The sequence below is a fragment of the Podarcis liolepis genome, assembly GCF_965112155.1.
Source record: "Podarcis liolepis genome assembly, chromosome: 7".
Lineage (NCBI taxonomy): Eukaryota > Metazoa > Chordata > Lepidosauria > Squamata > Lacertidae > Podarcis > Podarcis liolepis.
In genome coordinates this window covers 63,772,469-63,791,060 of record NC_139561.1, presented here as the reverse complement: position 1 = coordinate 63,791,060, position 18,592 = coordinate 63,772,469, and the positions used below count along the sequence as shown (strand labels likewise).

General features: G+C 42.9%; 1 protein-coding gene across 5 annotated transcripts in view; it reads right to left on the bottom strand.

The window, feature by feature from the left end:
• Positions 1 to 18,592, bottom strand: part of COL8A2 (collagen type VIII alpha 2 chain) — a 205,502-nt gene that overhangs the window by 63,204 nt on the left and 123,706 nt on the right. For 4 of the 5 annotated variants that reach the window (XM_083511804.1, XM_083511803.1, XM_083511805.1 and 1 more), the window contains one exon: positions 8,190 to 8,253. The exons of the other annotated variant lie outside the window; for it this stretch is intronic. The gene's annotated coding sequence lies outside the window, so the exon portion shown is untranslated. The remainder of the gene's footprint in view (positions 1 to 8,189; positions 8,254 to 18,592) is intronic. 5 annotated transcript variants of the gene reach the window in all.

Here is an 18,592-nt window from a genome sequence, read left to right as displayed (position 1 = left end):
ATATATATATATATATATATATATATTCTGCACCAAGAAAAATATGGATTTTGCCAGCTGTATAAATTATACAAATTGAGAAAAATCTGTATAATTTATTCTGGTTGTGCTTGTCATGGGGAGGGTCAAGAAGTTATTCAAGGCAATGAAGCCCCACCCCAATCATTGGAAGGTCTTATTCTTCCACTCTTCTGACTTCTATTTTAGTAGGCACTGCCTGTATCCTTTCCAGGATATCTTTGCTGCCATAGGACTAGAAACACACACAGAGAAGAAAACAAAACAAAGCTGAGATTCTTAAGAATTCTACACCCAATGCTGGATTCTGCTGTCCCTCAAAAATGCAGCATACAAAAAGCTCTGGCTTAAAAATAAAGAAGTAAAACCCAGAATAGCTTTGTATGGGTAATCAGCAGGCAAAGTTCATACCAAAAATCGTGACAGCAAAAAATGGCAATGCATCCCAATAAAGCAAATAATACAGTCTATGTTGGTCACATGTATAAGCTGCTGGATGCTGCCCAGCAAAGTGCATTCCATTACACATTTCAGTTCCTGCTGATAAAGAAGCTTTCAGATGAATTACTCATCTCTAGTTATTTGAGATCCATTATCGCTACTAGCACTGAGTAATTCATCTGGAAGAGCTATTAAAGTTATCCTTCATTAGCAGTCTGTGGTTTTTTCCTATTGTTGGTTTGATCACATTATTTTATCTTTTGCTATGGCTGGAATCCTTTATTCTCTCTCTCTCTCTCTCTCTCTATATATATATATATTCCCTAATGGGCATTTAAGCAGAGGTTAAGGTTAAAACAGGAACAAGCAGATCTGAAAACTATTATCTTTCCAGAATTAAAATAAATACTGTGGCATTCTAAAGAGTAACAAATTTATTGACTTTAAGGTATTACAATATTTCTTTTGCCTCTTGCTGTAACAGGTACCACAGCATTGCTTCCCATCAGTGGTGTAGTGGAAAGGGTGCCTATCTCCGGGATATTCTTTCAGAAGAGGAAGGAGTGTTGATGTCATCTGATGGAGCAGCAGTGCAACTGACAGTCTCTCTGGCAAGTGAATGAGGCTTTGAGAAATCTTTGAGAATTAATCAAGCAGAGGTTGGATACGTCTTTCCTTTTCTTTGATGCAGTTCCTACTTCATACAAGGAGTTAAAAGGTAACACTTCTCTGAAAGATTGTTTGTATTTCTAATTAAGAGCTAAAGATTGCATTTCAGGTAATGGAAGATATTTTGCTAAAGCACACTGTGTTTTACAGTTTGAACCTATACAGTCAGAAGTAAGCACCACTGGGCAGAGGTGGAGTGTATGTTATTGCTACCTGGGCAATTGCTACCTGCAGCCGCACCAGCCCTCACCGCTGCTTCAAAGTCACAGTGAAACTTGTTTTTTCTTCTTTTGACAAGGCTTGGGATATTTCTCCAGGCCATAAACAAAATTCACTTAAACAGTTTTGCTCACTTCATGTAGGGGTTTTCTTTGCCACTCAGAGCATATACAGCACTACTGAAAGGCAAATAGCCACAGCAGCACAGCTGGACCAACAGCCTGCACTCATATTATCTCTGGGGGATAATATCAAGTTAAGGATATGCTGAATCCTACCAAGAACTAGACTCGCCAAAATGATTTTTTGCTTCCTTCAAAATTCCGAAAATGCTTCACCCATGCCAGGACCCCTGACTGCATCATGAATTTTTGCTCTGGGCGAAATCAGGGGGCAATGTCATCTAATCTTAAAACTAAAAGCAGGGGAGGTGGATGTGTGGCAAAACAGACACCCTAACTTTTACAACCCCAGATTCAAGTAGGTAGCCATATTGGTCTGACACAGTTGAAATATATATATAAAAATTGTCCAGTAGCACCTTAGAGACCAACTAAGTTTGTTCTTGGTATAAGCCAGGCTTCCTCAACCTCGAACCTCAAGATGTTTTTGACCTACAACTCCCATGATCCTTAGCTACCAGGACCAGTGGTCAGAGATGATGGAAATTGTAGTCTCAAAACATCTGGAGGACAGAGGTTGAGGAAGCCTGGTAGAAGCTTTCGTGTGCATGCACACTTCTTCAGATACACACAACCCCATTTGATTTTACAACCCCATTTGATCTTTGCATCCTGCAGCCATGTAGACGCAGAAATTGTTTCAAGTATGGAATGGAGAGTCTCCAGCCAATGATTCAGTGTTCCTTTCGTTAGGTCTAAATCGCTCCTCCCTCCCAACGTTCTTCAGTGTCTGCCATGTCTAAAAACATAAATATATTCATGAGCTCCATCTCTGGAAAAGGTACTCTAGTTCGGAAAATAAATTCCATATGAAATTTGCTGTGGTACAATGGAGCTTGGCATCTGATGCCATAAGGAAGCTTTTCTTCTCAACTGCCCCCCCGCCCCCACCAAAGCCGTTGCCAATGTTCCCTCCAGCTTCAACACATGCCTGGACCCAGCTGTAGAGAACACGGAGGGAAGTTAACTCTCTGTAATGCCCAGGGGTTTTTTCCCATAGGCAGTCCAGGGGATTAAACTGTGAAGCAACAAATGTGCAAAAGAGAGAAAGTTCATTTTGCATCTTCAACGTTAAATACGTAGAGTCGCAAAATTGTGTTTCAAGGCAGATGAGGTGAAAAATAATGTGCTTTCTCTGAGAACAATCTCTCACCACTTCTTGGTAAAAAGTCATGGATCTCTGTATCCAAAAGTGCCACCACACAAAACCAGTGGCGTAGCGTGGGTTGTCAGCACCCGGGGCAAGGCAAGTAATTTGCGCCCCCTAACCGGTGGTAGGGGCAGAGTTCTGTGAGTGCGAGCGCGCCCCCCCAGATGTTGCGCCCAGTGCGGCCAGCCCCCCTTGCACCCCCACGCTACGCCACTGCACAAAACCACTTTCTCTCTCCTCTGACACCCCCTCAAAGAAGAAGGGGAAACACACACATAGCTCCTTTTGCTGAAGCTGGGGGAGGTGGCGGCAGGGGGCAACGATGAGAGAAAAAGAAACTTGTTTATGCTTCTTTTAATATCTCCCTTCTGTTTTACATTTACAGTCTTTTCAAAAGATACGGCACAGGCTTTGCCAAGATTCCTAAAGAGATATCCTGAGAAATGTAGACCGGTTTCCCAACCAAAATTCAAAGAAAACAAATGTCAGGCCAGCAATTGATATGAAATAGTTTAAAAATGAGAAAAAGCTGCCTCTGAGCTAGGTTTACATTAAACTACATTTCTGCAACAAGAGGGAGGGGAGACTCAAAAGAATTTCTCTCAGGCAGGGAAGAAAGAGAACCTGGGCAGGGTGGAAAAGGCTTATGTTACCTGCTGCCAGTGAGGTGTCCAAAAACTGCTTGGTGAGCGGAGTGCCGGGAGAGTAGAAGCCTTGTTACTTTCTGCTACAATAAACCTGGACATAATTGGAGGTGGGGAAGTGCTGAAAAGATAACCTTTTGAATCTGAGCCAGTCCCATACAGAAGTACGAAACTATTTACCAGCCCATAATAAATTTTAACAGCCTGCCTGCTTGCTTTTACTTGCTTGGCACAATGAAAAATATTACTGGGTAATAGCTGATCTGGAAATTTTCTGGAACTGGCTCCAACACATAAATGGCCAACAAGCAGGGGTGCCAACTTGAGTAAAGTATTTGGGGAGGGGGAGGCAGGTAAGCCCTGCCCTACATAATCAATCACAAGAGGTGGCACACCCCCCCATATGAATGGCAATGTCCATCAACTTTGGGTGCCCCCAGAGTTTTAGGGGGGGCGGTGAAGGGACCTTAGCTGCTAGGAGTTGGCTCCTATGCCAACAAACCAGTGAGGGCTAGGCGTAAGATAAGCCAGGGGTGTGGAATCTGTGGCCCTACATAACATTGTTGAATTCCAATTCCCATCAGCCCCAGCCAGCATTCAGGAATGATGGGAGTTGTAGTTAGGTAAAAGCTGGAAGGCCACAGGTTTCCCACCTTTTGATAAAGCACCTCACGGCAGAGAACAGACAGTGAAGCAAACTAATTCAGGAGAGTTCCTGAGGGTAGATGGTCAGTTTGGAGTTCACAAAGTTCTTATCAGTCAAAGGCTTGAAGCATGGATGAGTAACCTATGATCCTCCAGGTGTTATGGAGCTCCTACTCCCATCTGTCCCAGCCAACATGGCCAATGGTCAGGGATTGTTGGACTCGATGGCCCTTGTGGTCTCTTCCAACTCTATGATTCTATGATTATGGGAGTTGCAGTCTAGCTTCAGGTTGCCATCCCTGGCTTACAGAGAAGATGTTCTGCAATATCAAGACTGTTGGTGCATAAAGTTCAGGTCTTTTTAAAAAAATAAAAATAAATTACTTTTGTCATCAACAACTTTAAAACCTCCATAAAGTATCTGCATGTTTAAGGAGGAAAATGAAAAGCTGGTAGATTGGATTTCAGACCAAGTGAGAAGAAGGTCAATTGACAGAAGTCTGGAGCAGAGCTTTAGCAGAAACCAGGACTGAGGAGGCCTTCAGAAAAAGTGTTCTCCAATGGATCCCAGGTGGCTGGTGGTTCCATCTTCATCTTCCCAAAATACAATGCCTCAGAATTTCCATTGTTTATATAGCAGCATTCCATATTTATATAGCAGCTGCCATTCTTTTTTTTGGGGGGGGGGGAATCCCACACATCAGTGCTATGGAATGACAGGACCTTCATGGAATTGTTTCATATTTGGGGGGAACTAAGATGGTGGCTGAAGCTAGAGCCACTGGAACCCAGTAGGCATCACTATTGCAAGAGGGCACCAGCAACTGCCTTAGGATGCCAGATAGTGACAACTGACCTGGAGCAAACAACCTTTCAGCTTAACTAAACATGTTGGGGGATGCCTGGCTATCTCCAACCCCTCCCCACTGCTAAAATTTAGTACAAGACACATATAACAGGATGTCATTCTGCTTGCCCAGCTCCTTTGCAAGTTAATTCAAGTAGAGTATGGAAAAGCTAAATGCACTTACATCATATCACATGTTTCTTGAACTAGGTATTACCAGGAGAGTTACATACAGGTGGCACATTACCTGAGATGTGGGTGGAAGCTAACATCCACCATAATGCCTAGTTAGCCTCCTCTTTCTCTAGCGAATAGTACACAACACTTCCAGAGCCAGTTATATGGCTTATAAAGCATACGCCCCCCCATCATCTCTTTAGGTGGAGGTCACATGCTTTATTACCTCCCTTCATCCCTCATTCATTAATCCTATTCCCTCTCTCCTCCGCCGCTACCCCCCTGCTTCCATGGAGACATTTCAATGATCACACGTCCCTTAATCCCCATCACCGCACTGTAGACAGAAACCCTTTTATTTCCTACTGTATATGCCATGGGTCTTTTCCTTTCACAGATGTGGTGTGATAGATTTAAATATTCAAGGAGCTTATGAACCTCTAGTTTGTTCAGTAGGTGTGTTTCATCCTCACAGATCTCACGAGTCAGATATTAGCAGTCATGAACCAGTCAGGTCTCCTAGAGGCCACCTTTTGCTGTGTGCACAGCACCAACACATTCCTGGAGCTGGTTTAGGCTCCCCCCGCTACTTTAATATACTGCTCCAAGATTTTCAGACAGATATACACTCCTTTTAGGCACTTTTAGCAGATAAATCCTTAAAAAAACACCTATTCTGGGATTATGTAATAAGACAACTATTTGCAAAGTTAGATCATAATATGGAACAAACGCATTAGGAGAAATAGATTAATAGAAGGATGTACAACTGATTAGATTCTACTGCTGATATCACATGGACCATTTAACTACTTAAACCATGATTAAGGAGTAGCTGCAGATCAGGATGTAAAACCATAACTTTGCAAACCATGGTCTGCACCTAGCAAACCCATTTCTCCATCTCCCCAGTCTTTATGCTCACAGGTTAGCAAACAGAACTTGCTAGAATTTTTGAAATATAAAAATAAAATAAAGTCCAGTAGCACCTTAGAGACCAACTAAGTTTGTTCTAAACTCCAGAGGCAGGTCTTAGATTTCTTTTAATGTTCAGGATTGTAACCAGGGTTAGCACTAAACATGTTTAACAATGTCTGTACACAACTGGACCAGTATGGTCTACACCTATTTTAAGGTATTACTGATGCCACAGGGAAAAAATATCAAGAAGTATGTAACTAATGAGGAAATGATAGTATTTGACCAAAACTGCTCAAACTACCAATATTTTTTAGCAGGGCTACAACAATTAGTTAGGAAGTAAGGGCAAATTTTATTTTGTGAGGCAATTAGTTACAGGCAATTAGCATAGGACACTTAATTGTATTAAAATTCTCTAACTGTTTGGCAACTATAGTTTTGAGTCAGATCACACACAAAAGGAAAAGACCGCCTACCACCAGCTGTATTTTATTTACTATCCCATTAATGTAGCTTCAGCTTAATGTAGCTGTATTTTATTTACCGTATTTTTCGCTCTATTATACGCAGTTTTTCCCCTCTAAAAATTGAGGGGAAATGTGTGTGCGTCCTATGGAGTGAATGCAGGCTTGTGCCATAGCCGCGCACAACCCCTCCGGCAGGGAGAGGCTGCACGGGGCTATGGCTTCTTTAGCCCCACACAGTCTCTCCCAGGAGGTAGAGGCTGCACGGGGCTAAAGGGGAAGCCAAAACAGCGAGCGGGATCCATCCCGCTCGCTGCCTTGGCTTGTTCCATAGCTGTGCGCAACCCCTCTGGCAGGAAGAGGTTGTGTGCAGCCTGTACGTTGCTCTTTGGGGCTGGGGGGGGATATTTTTTTTCTTGATTTCCCCCCCTAAAAACTGGGTGCGCCCTATGGTCCGGTGCGCCCTATGGTGCGAAAAATACGGTACTATCCCATTAATGTAGCTTTAGAACCGGGAGTTATAGTCAACTAACTTTTACTCAGAGTCAACCCATTGAAATTAATGGACCTAGTTTGGTCATGGTAATTAATTTTAATGGATCTACTCTGACTATAACCCAGCATATCTTTTTAGTAAACACTTCTCTATCAGTAGGGTAGTTAGATCTATTACTACAATGCTAGTCTAGTTTAATCACATCTTTCGTCAACAAACTATGGTTTCTCAGACTGGAAATGCATTGTAAGCCTACATACTCCATGCTCCCCTTTGCACCTCTCCTCGTCTATTTTAATACATGACGTCCTGGTTTGTTAAAAGCACAGGTTGCTATTTTGTCCAAGCTGGGTAACTGGCTTGAGCACTTCTTACAAAAAGATTTCAGATCAGGATCAAATCACACAAGGGAAGAAGTCAAAAATGTATGCCTCTTAACAGTTGTTCATTTCTATGTGGAGCAGCTTTCCCCAGCCTGGTGCCGTCCAGACTACAACTCCAATAATCTCTGAACATTAGCCATGATGATTGGGGCTGATGGGAGTTGTAGTCCAAAACAACTGGAAAGCGCCAGGTTAGGGAAAGCTATTTTAGTTACCCTTAGATCTAACCTACCATGTAGACAACGGCATCTTGATTTTATATACAGTGGTACCTCGGGTTAAGTACTTAATTCGTTCCAGAGGTCTGTTCTTAACCTGAATCTGTTCTTAACCTGAAGCATCACTTTAGCTAATGGGGCCTCCCGCTGCCGCCGCACCGCTGGAGCACGATTTCTGTTCTCTGGGTTAGCGGAGTCTGTAACCTGAAGCGTATGTAACCTGAGGTACCACTGTATCAGTCTGTACTGTGCCTTTCAGGTCATCTGCTTATCCACCAAGCTGGATAGGCCATTGCTGCAGGTTAACTGAAGGGATGTTCTGCTTCCTATTTCCACTGTAATTGTGTCTTAGCAACAAGAGTGCTGTCAAAAGGAACTAAATCCACAGGACCTACTATGCATCACCAGACTCTCTCACACATTAACTCTTTTCAAAGAGTATGCCAGAGAGATTGGGAGGCAGGATCCTGCAGCTTTTCATTTCTGCCTCAATGTTCTCTACAACCAACCAACAGCTGTGTTCACAATTCAATCAAAGATTGCCCAGGCTGACGCACTGCACTGCCAGTCTGTTGGGAGCCTGGGGTGCATGTATACTTCCCAAACTGCAACAAGGGACAAGCTTCTTACTCTGTTCTGACTAGTTGCCACGAAATACTGATATGTTGCATTACCAGGGTCAGTGAAATAAAGCATGCAGTTAGAAGACACAAACCTTCAAAGCAGCACAGCGGCCAACGACTGATGGTCTGTCTGTCAATCCAGATGATGAGCAGGGTCTGGAGAAGATGAATGGAGAACATGAACTGTCAATGCAAATGAACAGAAACCCAACTGAAGGGAGACCTTCCTGATCTGCTCCCCCTTGAACAAGCTGAGCCTCTCCCCTCTTCCTGCCCTTGCTTTGCCCTATAAGAATGACTGACAAGCCCAGCTTTAACTAAGGGATTTTGTGGGTTTAAAGCATGTGACCATTTTTCCTCCTGTTTTGTCCATTAACCCCTTTTCAAAAATATAAGTCAAGTTTTTCCTCTACACAGCGTTTTCTTCCCCTCCCTAGACTGCTCTCTTCCTTCCAAGAGGAATCCATACAAAAGCAGCAGCAACTAGCTGGGACTCTAGATACCATCTCTTCCCTGGGCACCGGGCATCAGCCCTACTACCACCACCTGAACTACAACACCCCCGCTTTAGAAAAGAAGTAGTTGCTGCAGATAAAATAAGGTTGCCTACAGGTGACTGGTGAAGGAAGCCAGACATGGGGGAGAGGGGAATTTGTGAATATCCTCATGGATTTTATTTATAATTTTTAATTCACTTCACTGTGGTGGGGATCAGCAGCTAGAGGCCCTCATATAGCATGGATTCCTCTCTTTCATTGCCAACCCAGATATTTTCCTACCTGGGTTGGAATAGTAAATGGTGCCCCCAACCCAATTATGGTGCATAGTAGCCATGACTAGTGATTCTATTTTGGCAACTGCAGCAAAAAATAAAAAAAGCCCACATGGGCCTCTCTCCAGGTATAAAAATTCAGTAAGAATATATTAAATAACTGACAATTTGCTGCCCTTTCATGACACCCAAAATTGGCTTCCTCGGGCATTTGCTTCGCACTGCCTAATGTGAGGGCCTTCCAATAAATCTAATTGCTTTATAGGCACAGGGAGATTAGCAGAAATCAATAAAGTCATTTTTCATTAATATTCATCACTGTAGTTCATGAAGGCTTCAAACTTTTTGTACTCCTTGAATGAATCCTATGGGTTGAGTTTATTTTTCCAGCAGTACTAGTGGGCTTACCATATACAGTGGTGCCTCGCAAGACGAAATTAATCCGTTCCACGAGTCTCTTCGCCTAGCGGTTTTTTCGTCTTGCGAAGCAACCCAATTAGCGGCTTAGCGGATTAGCGCTATTAGCGGTTTAGCGGCTATTAAAGGCTTAGCGGATTAGCGGCTAAAAGGCTATTAGCGGCTTAGAAAAAAGGGGGGGGCAAAAAAAAAACCGGAACACTCGCAAGACGTTTTCGTCTTGCAAAGTAAGCCCATAGGGGAAATCGTCTTGCGAAGCAGCTCAAAAACGGAAAACCCTTTCGTCTAGCAGGTTTTCCGTCTTGCGAGGCATTCGTCTTGCAGGGCACCACTGTACACTAGTTCATGACTCACAGCACCCTAGAAAATCTTCCAAAATTGTTTAAAACCGAGATACTGGTGAGACATAAGCTGTACTTGTGTCGGAGCATTCACAAGGCCAGTGCCATCATGTCACACACTGAAAACTACAGAAGGTGTCACTCAGGGATGGATCACATGATGTTTTTAACACGGTAACTTACAGCTGTACAGAATTCATTGCCCCAGGTTCCATTTCTCAGAAGGCCATGGGCTGTGTGGAAACCACCACCATATTCTGAACATAGCCCTAAGCAATTTTGGAAGCCCCACCATGAAACTATGTAGACTGCATAGGGTTTGCTGAGTGGCTTGATGCCACTTTAGCAAGCAAGCTAAATAATACGCAGCTTCTACAGTATGGTCTATGGGAGCTTAGCCAGGCTAGGATGATTCACTGGAAACCGTAGAACCCACTTATTGGATGTAACACAGTGCTTGGAAAACTCCTGCTCTTACACAACTGCTCTCCAAAGAACTATCCTCCAAACACAAGTTTGAATTTTAAAATGAGAAAAATTCAAAATGCCTCCTTCAGGCTACGGTCTCCTGAACTCACTATCTCTTTCCTCTCTCACTAACCCTTGCTTCATGGTGGATCTGAAGAATTTTAGCAGATATATCTCCATACACCAAAAGTTTAGACACAAGAAGCCAAGTTTTAAATACAATTTTCATATTTTAACATTTTATTGCTTAGCTTAAAATCCTGAAAAGATTGGATTTACAATGAAAACTTTGAGCTCCTTTAGCAGTTGTAAACTGCACACCAAGCTAACACACCCAGTGCAAGGTGTAATTTTTTCCATGAGCTTAGAACAGGTTCCAGACACATGTTTCATAAAGTTCAAAATGCCATTAGACATTTGATAGGGCAGAGAAGAGTCAGTGTAACGCTTCCAAAACTTTCCCACTAAACAAAGGCAATGTCAAACTATACTTAATGGCAAACTAGGCTACCCAAAGCCCATGTGCTGACTTTCCCTGTAGACTATCCCTGATTCAACAAAAAGTCATGTGTCCTTTTCATGTCCATATTGGACTCTGCCAGCTACCATGCAAAGGTTTATGGGAGTGCTGGTGAAAGAGAGAACTTCATCCCACTAAGACAGACAGACTTTCTTTCAAATACAGTTTTTATCCAAGTTCTTTGAAGTCATCAAGGCTACTGCTACTCTGTGGGAAACTGAGATGTTTTCTGAATTATTGCTACAATGCCAAACATCTCACATGTGATTTTACTGAGATAATGCAAAACACTTTAATATAAAATACTATATAAAAGTTTACATTTTATCACTCTTGCACCAAAGGTTATTATGTTTGGCCATTAAGCAAAAGGTTGGTGGCTTGAGTCCACCCAGGGATTTGGTAGCCATCATCTTACTCACTTCCCTACCCTTTCAGTCAATGTAGGCCACTTGCCTTCAATTGGTCAAGACACACTAGTGGGTCAGGGCCTGATCCAAAGTGAGTTGCGACAACAGCACTAGCACCATGCAAATATATGGTAAAAGACTGAGAAATTGGGTCTCCAATTGCATGTTTGGGTTAGAAGTGGGTCCTGGGTCTGGAAAGGTTGAAGACTACTGATGCAGACAATTTTGGGTTAGGTGGACTAATGGCTTGACTCAGTGTAAGGCAGCTTTCTTTGTTTATTCTCTGATGACACACTAAAAAGCACATTTGAGTCTCTGGCACATTACTTACTCCATGTAAGGATGGATAAATCTGTCAATTTCAGTTTCTAATTTTTCTAATTTTAACTTCAGATCTCCACATTTCCACAGTGTGGGATAATTTTATACTATTTTGTAAAGACCTCATGACAATTGGTCAGCATTTGATTGAACCTTGTCTTTTCCTTTGCCGGCAAAAAAATTCCATTCCCTCCTACCATTCCAGAAGTAGCACTCATATCCTAGATGAGGAAGAGCATCAGCAGAAATTGAGGATATCAGTTGTATGTCCCGTGCATTTCATTCATGTCCTCCTCTTCCTCCATGGAACCCAAAGAGTTCACACCTGCTTCAAGTCAGGAGTAGAACTGCATCTTGTGCTCTTGGACTTGCAGTTATTCATACTGTACCAGACCCACACCCTTTCATAGACTGTAGTGACTGCTGCACTGCTCTGACAATCCATGGTGCAATGTCAAGACAAGGTTTTTTGAGTCACGTTGCAACCTTCCAACAGTTTGACTTCACCCCCAAAGGCCCACTCCTCCTTTGTCTCCCAAGACAGAAAAATCCCGACCAGGCAGCTTCATTCTTGCAGGACTTTTCCCAGCACCTGCATTGGTGCTACACTGTTGAACTGGGAGATGCTCCCATACAAACATAACCCTCACCTATTGCCTCTGGTACGCTGAAAACCTTGCATGGATTAAGTGTGTCTGAGTCTAAACTGCGTTTCCTTGGCACAGTTCAGCTTACAGGTTTCCTGTGACCTGAGGTGCCTTGTGCAAAGCTAACCATACGTGCAAAGCAATATCTCCTCCCACACTTGACAAAAACACGCAGCTTGAAAAGTTCCAGCAACGCTAATCACCAGCTATTCAAAATTCAAAGCTGCAATATCTCATTACTGTGCTCCCAATTTGCTCTGCAATCAAACATCTAGGCTTAATCTCTCTTAAAGTGTTCCAGATTCCCAGAGGCTAGGTTTTTCTCATGGCTGTTGAGATCACAAGCTCTAAAACTTTCAAACAAAAACTGTTATCTCCTCCCTTTTTATTCCCTTCCGCTGCTGAGATATTATCCGGCGTAGAAGGAAGAGAGAGGCGTGGATAGCTATAATTCTTTGCTGACAAGATCGTAACTTAAAAGCTCAAGAAACAGCACTATGTTCTTAGCTGCACGCTAAGAAGTTTGCTCAAGAACTCAAGGAGTGTGTGTGCTTTGATGCCCCTATCTGGGAGAGAATCCACCCTTAGAATCTCCACAGAAATTAGTCCCCCATATTTCTGATATAGATCGTTCTACAGAATTTTGAGGGCTGGTCTCACCCAGCAGGGCCCAGAGGACAAATGCTCAAACCTTGGAAGCTAGAAGTGGTAACAGTGGTATGAAAACAACAGAAATATTTGGTGGTGGGGTGGGTGGCTGTGCCCATGAAGACTTCTTCAGCAAAATCCACAGTCTTGTAGTACTGTAAAGACTAATTTATAAATGTTTGTAGACTAGAGCCTACTTCATCAGATTACACACGTGCGCGCGCATACACAAACACACGTAGTAGGGAAGAGAATTATAGCTAGCGAGGTCAGGAGAAAAATAAATGTTTTTTAAAAGGAAGAAACATAGTTCGCTACCAGACAGCCTGTTTATGGTGCATTCATCCTGATTAGTTTGCATAAATTTTGCAGGGAGGTTAGTTGACACTGGCAATTTTTAGTTAATTCATTCATTATTATTATTTTTTGCAGGGAGGGTATACAATGTTGCATCTGGCAATTGTTACCCGATACCCTGCAGCAATAGTGGCCAGTGTGGCCGAGTAGAGCTGTGGAGTCAACTCCCCACCACTGCCGTCGCTGCTACTTACTGGAATGGGGCTGGTTTCTCAGAAGGAAATTGACCTTGTTAAAGCCTGCCCATGAAACTCCCTAGTGCTCAGGTAACCAGGAAAGGCTTAACAATGTACATGCATGGAATGTTCTGTTTTTTTAATATTTTGTTGGAAGCCATCCAGAGTGGCAGGGGAAATCCAGCCAGATGGGTGGGGTATATTATATTATATATTATTATTATTATTATTATTATTATTATTATTATTATTATTATTATTACGTTTCTTGGCTGGTTATGGTATAAGGGGGTTGTTTGTTATTCTGTATGAATTTTCCAAGACTGAAAAATAAAGTTAAGAAGAAGTTAAAACAATAAAGTATTCTAACAGCAGAACCAGAAGCTTGTGCTCACAGAATCTGGCTCTCCTTGCTATAGAAAGGTAAATTTCCAGAGGTGGATGGTGGTTAAAGTCTTGCAGGGTAAAGAGGTGTTTGAAGAGAGGCAAAGCTTCTGCATCTCTGCCCAAGCAACAAGGAAATCACATATGTGGTTGTGCAACCCATTGGAACACAGACCTGAATGAAGAATTGCATAATGTTACAGTCCCCTTGTTAACAGTCCAGGTGCTTGACAAGCAAATCCATTACAAAGAGCGGGTGGGAGCAGATTCAAAGCCAAAATGAAGGCATCTTTCAAAAGGCAATGAAAACTGCTAAGGTGTGAGGAAGTGATTATTCACTGAAAAGTATGAAAATCACTTTGCAATGATATGGAAAAAGAAAAGAAAAACACTTTTCCAGATGCTTCTGGATTCACTCAAGACTGATGAAAGATAGCAAACTAATGGGCTCTTCTGCCTGCTGTCATTGCATTAGCTACTAGCGCCAGCCAGTTCCCAATTTACTCTGCTGATAGCAGAAATCAGAATCTGACCCAGAAACACACGTACACACATTTTTTGTGTTCTAGGAAACAGAAAATATTTTGAACTGCTGGCTGCTACTATCCTTGTTTGGGCGAAAGGCTATACAGAGCAACTATGTGTTCAGTGTTGTTGTCCAACACAGTTAAACTGCAAGGTGGAAGAACAAATTATTTGAGGGGGGTTGAAATTTAAAGGTTATCCATGTTTGCCATGTGCAAATACGGTACCGTAATTAAAGTAATAAACAATGTATGTGGGAGGGACGACCTATACTCATGAGATGTGCATGCCTGGCAATGAAAATAAATGCCAAATTCTGTAATATTACACATGTCAAATGACCATTGGGTTGAGAATGCAATTTACCCAAATTTCTGTAGGATTATTTTCAAGAAAACCCACATCATGTTTCTGCTCTGTACTTTGCAAGACTTTTTTCTTACTTTTGCATTAGTTAACTTTCCTAAACAAGAGCAGCTAAAGACTTTGACTGAATACACACCATATATTTAAGGCATATTTACCCCCACAAAAAAAATATCCAAGGAACTGTAGTTTACCCCCAGAATTGCAGTTCCTACCACCCTTAAACTGCAGGTTCCAGGATTCTTCGTGGGTGTGAGGATGACGAGAACGTGCTATAAATGTATGGTATGCTTGCATCTTTAGAACTTGAACAGAAGCATAGCACTGAAATGCCTTTAGATGAGAGCTGTCACAGCACAAGTTTAATAAATTTCTTCATTTACTGCTAACAAGTTTTCTTGCAGTGAGCTAAACAGAAGATGCTTAGGGTAGGTTTTTAATAATCCCAACCCCTGCAGCAGCTTTTAGCAGAATTCTGTTTTGCTTGTAAATCCACTGCAGGGACTGGAAATATCCAAATGCCTTCCACTGCCGCAGCATTCCAAATATTCCAAATAGGAGCTGCTTTTCCAACTTCTTTCTGTTATAACAACAATGGAAAGAAACAGATTAGTCCTAACTAAAGGTCTATGGTTATCAGCATTACCCAGGTTAACTGCACACCATTTAACTGATTAACACCTTTCAGCTATCACAATTTTCAGCCGAAAACAGCAGCAGCAGCTACTTTTCAATAGGCAGAAAACTATTGTAACAACAACAATCAAAGTGTGCAGGTGAGTAAAACTCACTTCTGAACAAAACTAACATACCAACAACTTCAACATAAAATGCCAGCATTGTCATGGAAATAGTATTATCAAGAGTGGCTGTCCTGTTTTACTGTCTTAGGCAAAATGGGAAGGTGACTCCCTGTGCTCTCCCAACATCTCAAACCTTGTTTACCGGAGTCATGTGGCCGCGGCGCCTGGCAAGATCTAGCAAGAGCCCCAAAGCCAGAGCCACTTCTCCTTGCTTCCCCAGTGGCGGGGCAGGCGGGGATGTAGGAAGGGTGGGCACCCACAGTGGTACCAGATAACAGGCGTTGGCAACTTCCAGCAAGATCCCACAGGAGCTCCGAGACATTTTTTGCATGACTCTCATGGTATCTTGCAGGAAGTCGCCAGCACCACCATTTTCTTCTTGCTTCTGCAGGGTAAGGCAAAGCACCCACAGAATTCTGCAGCCCGAGGTGACTGCCTCAGTCTACTTCATGGATGGGTCAGCCCTGGGTATTATATACACTCAGAATACTTTCCCCCCTGAAATATGATACCTAAGTTTTTTCTTCCTGTATTCAGTTTTATCTGGGGTGATTCCAGACCTAATTTTCTCTATGTCTGCCATGTTGCAAAACTATCAGCTTCCACACATAAGCATTTTATTTTCAACCATGGGTATTCATTGTGTTCTACCTTTTGCTATCCACACCAGCAGTGGAAACGTGATGGAAGGTATCTCGGTTGTGTTTCCTCTCCTCTCCTCTCCTCTCCCTGCCCCAGCCCCCTTTCTCTTACTCTCTGCTATCTTTTCTTGTTCTAGGCATGTGGCACAGGTATTTCTGTACCCACACATGCCTTCAAAATGCTCCATGGAAAGAGCCATGCTTGTATCATTTGGGATGCCAGAAACAAAACGGCTAGGGTTGTGCTTATGTGAGGAGCACATGGAAACAGAGGTGTGGAGATAGAGACCACCCCCTGGAATGCCAATACATATGTGGCCAAACCATCCTCCTCAAAATATGCTACAGATCTTCACACAGGCGGCAACCGTGAATGTACAATTTACTTACTGGATTTTCTTCATTAAGGAGAAATATAGGCTCAATGTAAGGAGAAATCTAGGTTTACCGTAAAAAAGAAAAGTAAGTAACAGAATGGGCATCTTGATGCTGATACATCATACAGATGCTGTAAAGAATGTGTGTAAGAGTCACACTGATTTCATAATAAACACCCGTCTGGAAGCACCATTAGAAAGCATGTAAAAATTTTTATTTCCAGGACCATATTTTTGACCCAGCAACTGAAGAGCTGAACCACCCTGTCTGGCATTGTAGAAGCAATGTCAATGGTTGAAGTGAGAGTATACACAATTCCACAATGTAGGCTGATAATTAAAAGCTCTTGTGTGCAATTAGTCGTGTTACCCACTGAACTTCACACCCAGCGTCTCTCTCTGTTCCAGTAACAGCAAGAAAAGCCTGCTTTTCCAGACGCTTCACATGTCCAAATGTCAAGGCCTGAATGGAACTTGGGCAGCGACCACAAATGGATTTAACTCCCAACAAAATTATTAGGAGCAGGATCAATTTGGGCAGGCTATCAAATTTTAGAAAACGTTCCGTATTGGCATATTTTAAGTGGAGGCAAATCCAGCAGCCTAGAGAAAAGCAGAGAGGAAACACAGGCCAGGCCCACAAGCTCGCACCTTCCCTCAAAGGGCGAAGAAGGCACTTTTTACAATAGAGACCTGCCCTCCATCTCGTTACTTCTGACAGCAGGCGTGAGACGGCATCCAAACTGCAAGCGGCAATGAAAAATGGTTTGTCACGTCTCTCTCCCTCTCTCTCTCCTGCAGTTTCCTTTAAACAGACGTTCTGTGAATTAAATGGAAGCATATGCTCCAGGAGGGGCTGCCAATGTGGTGTCCTCCAAATGCTGTTGGACGACAACTCCCATTAGCCCTGCGTTGTTGCCCAGCAGGGCTGTCTTTCCTTGAAACAGACCCCAGGCACTTCGGGTTAACTCAGACTTGAACAGTTTTGTTTAAGTACAACAGACAGGGAGCCCGGCTAATTCCTAGGCCTCCAGGCCATGCTGGCTTCCTCCTCCCACTCACCTCTGCAGGAAGTTCCCTCTTCAAGTACTTCTTCCCCTTGGCCCAGGAACTCACTCTGCATAGATAATAATTTTTTTATTATTCATCCCTGCCCATCTGGCTGGGTTTCCCCAGCCACTCTGGGCGGCTTCCAACAAAATTTTAAAATACAATAGATAATCACTGCCCACTGGTCACGATGATGAGGGCTGTAATCCAGCAACACGAAGAGGGTACCACCTTGGCTACTCCTGTTCCAGAGCTAGGATTGCCAAAATTTCAACTGGTCACTGTTACTATAGCTTTCATAGCAGCTGTTATCTGCTTATATGTTGTTAAGAGGTACAAGAGCAGACCATGTTTTGTTTTGTTTTGTTTTGTTTTGTTTTGTTTTGTTTTGTTTTGTTTTTCTGGCTAGCTGGCAACCCTTTTTAGCATTTCCGTTGCACACACAAATCAGAGTGGATAAAAGAGTGAGGAAGGCGACATTTCCTGCCACTATGGTTTCAGACTCACAAACGTGTCTGAAATCCCACAAAGGTAAAATTTCACAGAAGAACGGGTTCAGGTTAAAGGTAGGATGAGGAGGAGGAAAGTTCAGTAGTGCTGCTTCCTAAGAATGGTTTGGGGCAGAGAAGCAGACAATTTAATGTGCAGTCTGGCCATAAAAAAAAATCACCTTAAGTCAGTGATAACACTAAACTTTTGAAGGACTGCTGAGCTCCTGTCATCAGATCCAAAAGGTTTACCAAATGACCATCTAGTCCAGCATCTTGTAGACAAGCAGGTGCCCCTATGGAACCCACAAGCAGGACCTGAACGCAACAGCAACTCCCCCCATTTGCAATTCCCAGCAACTAGCATTCAGAGGCATTCTGCCTCCGACTGATGAGCTATGATACAACCCAGTATCAGTTTTATGATCTCATCTGCAGTTGCATTAACAACACCTTTCGCCTCTATGTTGCCTAGCAAAGACCATGAAGAAATAGTTGAGAGGGACTTATTGTACCATCACTTACAGACCTCCCACTGAAGATGACAAGAGCAGCCAGCTCACTTACTGTGGAAACTCAGCAAGCCCCTCGTGGCTTTTATATCTCACGCAGGTGTGGCTTTGCTTGGGGGTGAAGTGGGCTGGGCATTGCTCCCTATGAACAATAGGAGATTGCCTTAAATGACAGCACGCTTGGTAGGACCATCTCCCACTGAAGCCTTCCTGGCAGCAGCAGGGAAAACAAGAGTGCAACTCTCTCCCACTCCTTTCAGTCTCACAAACAC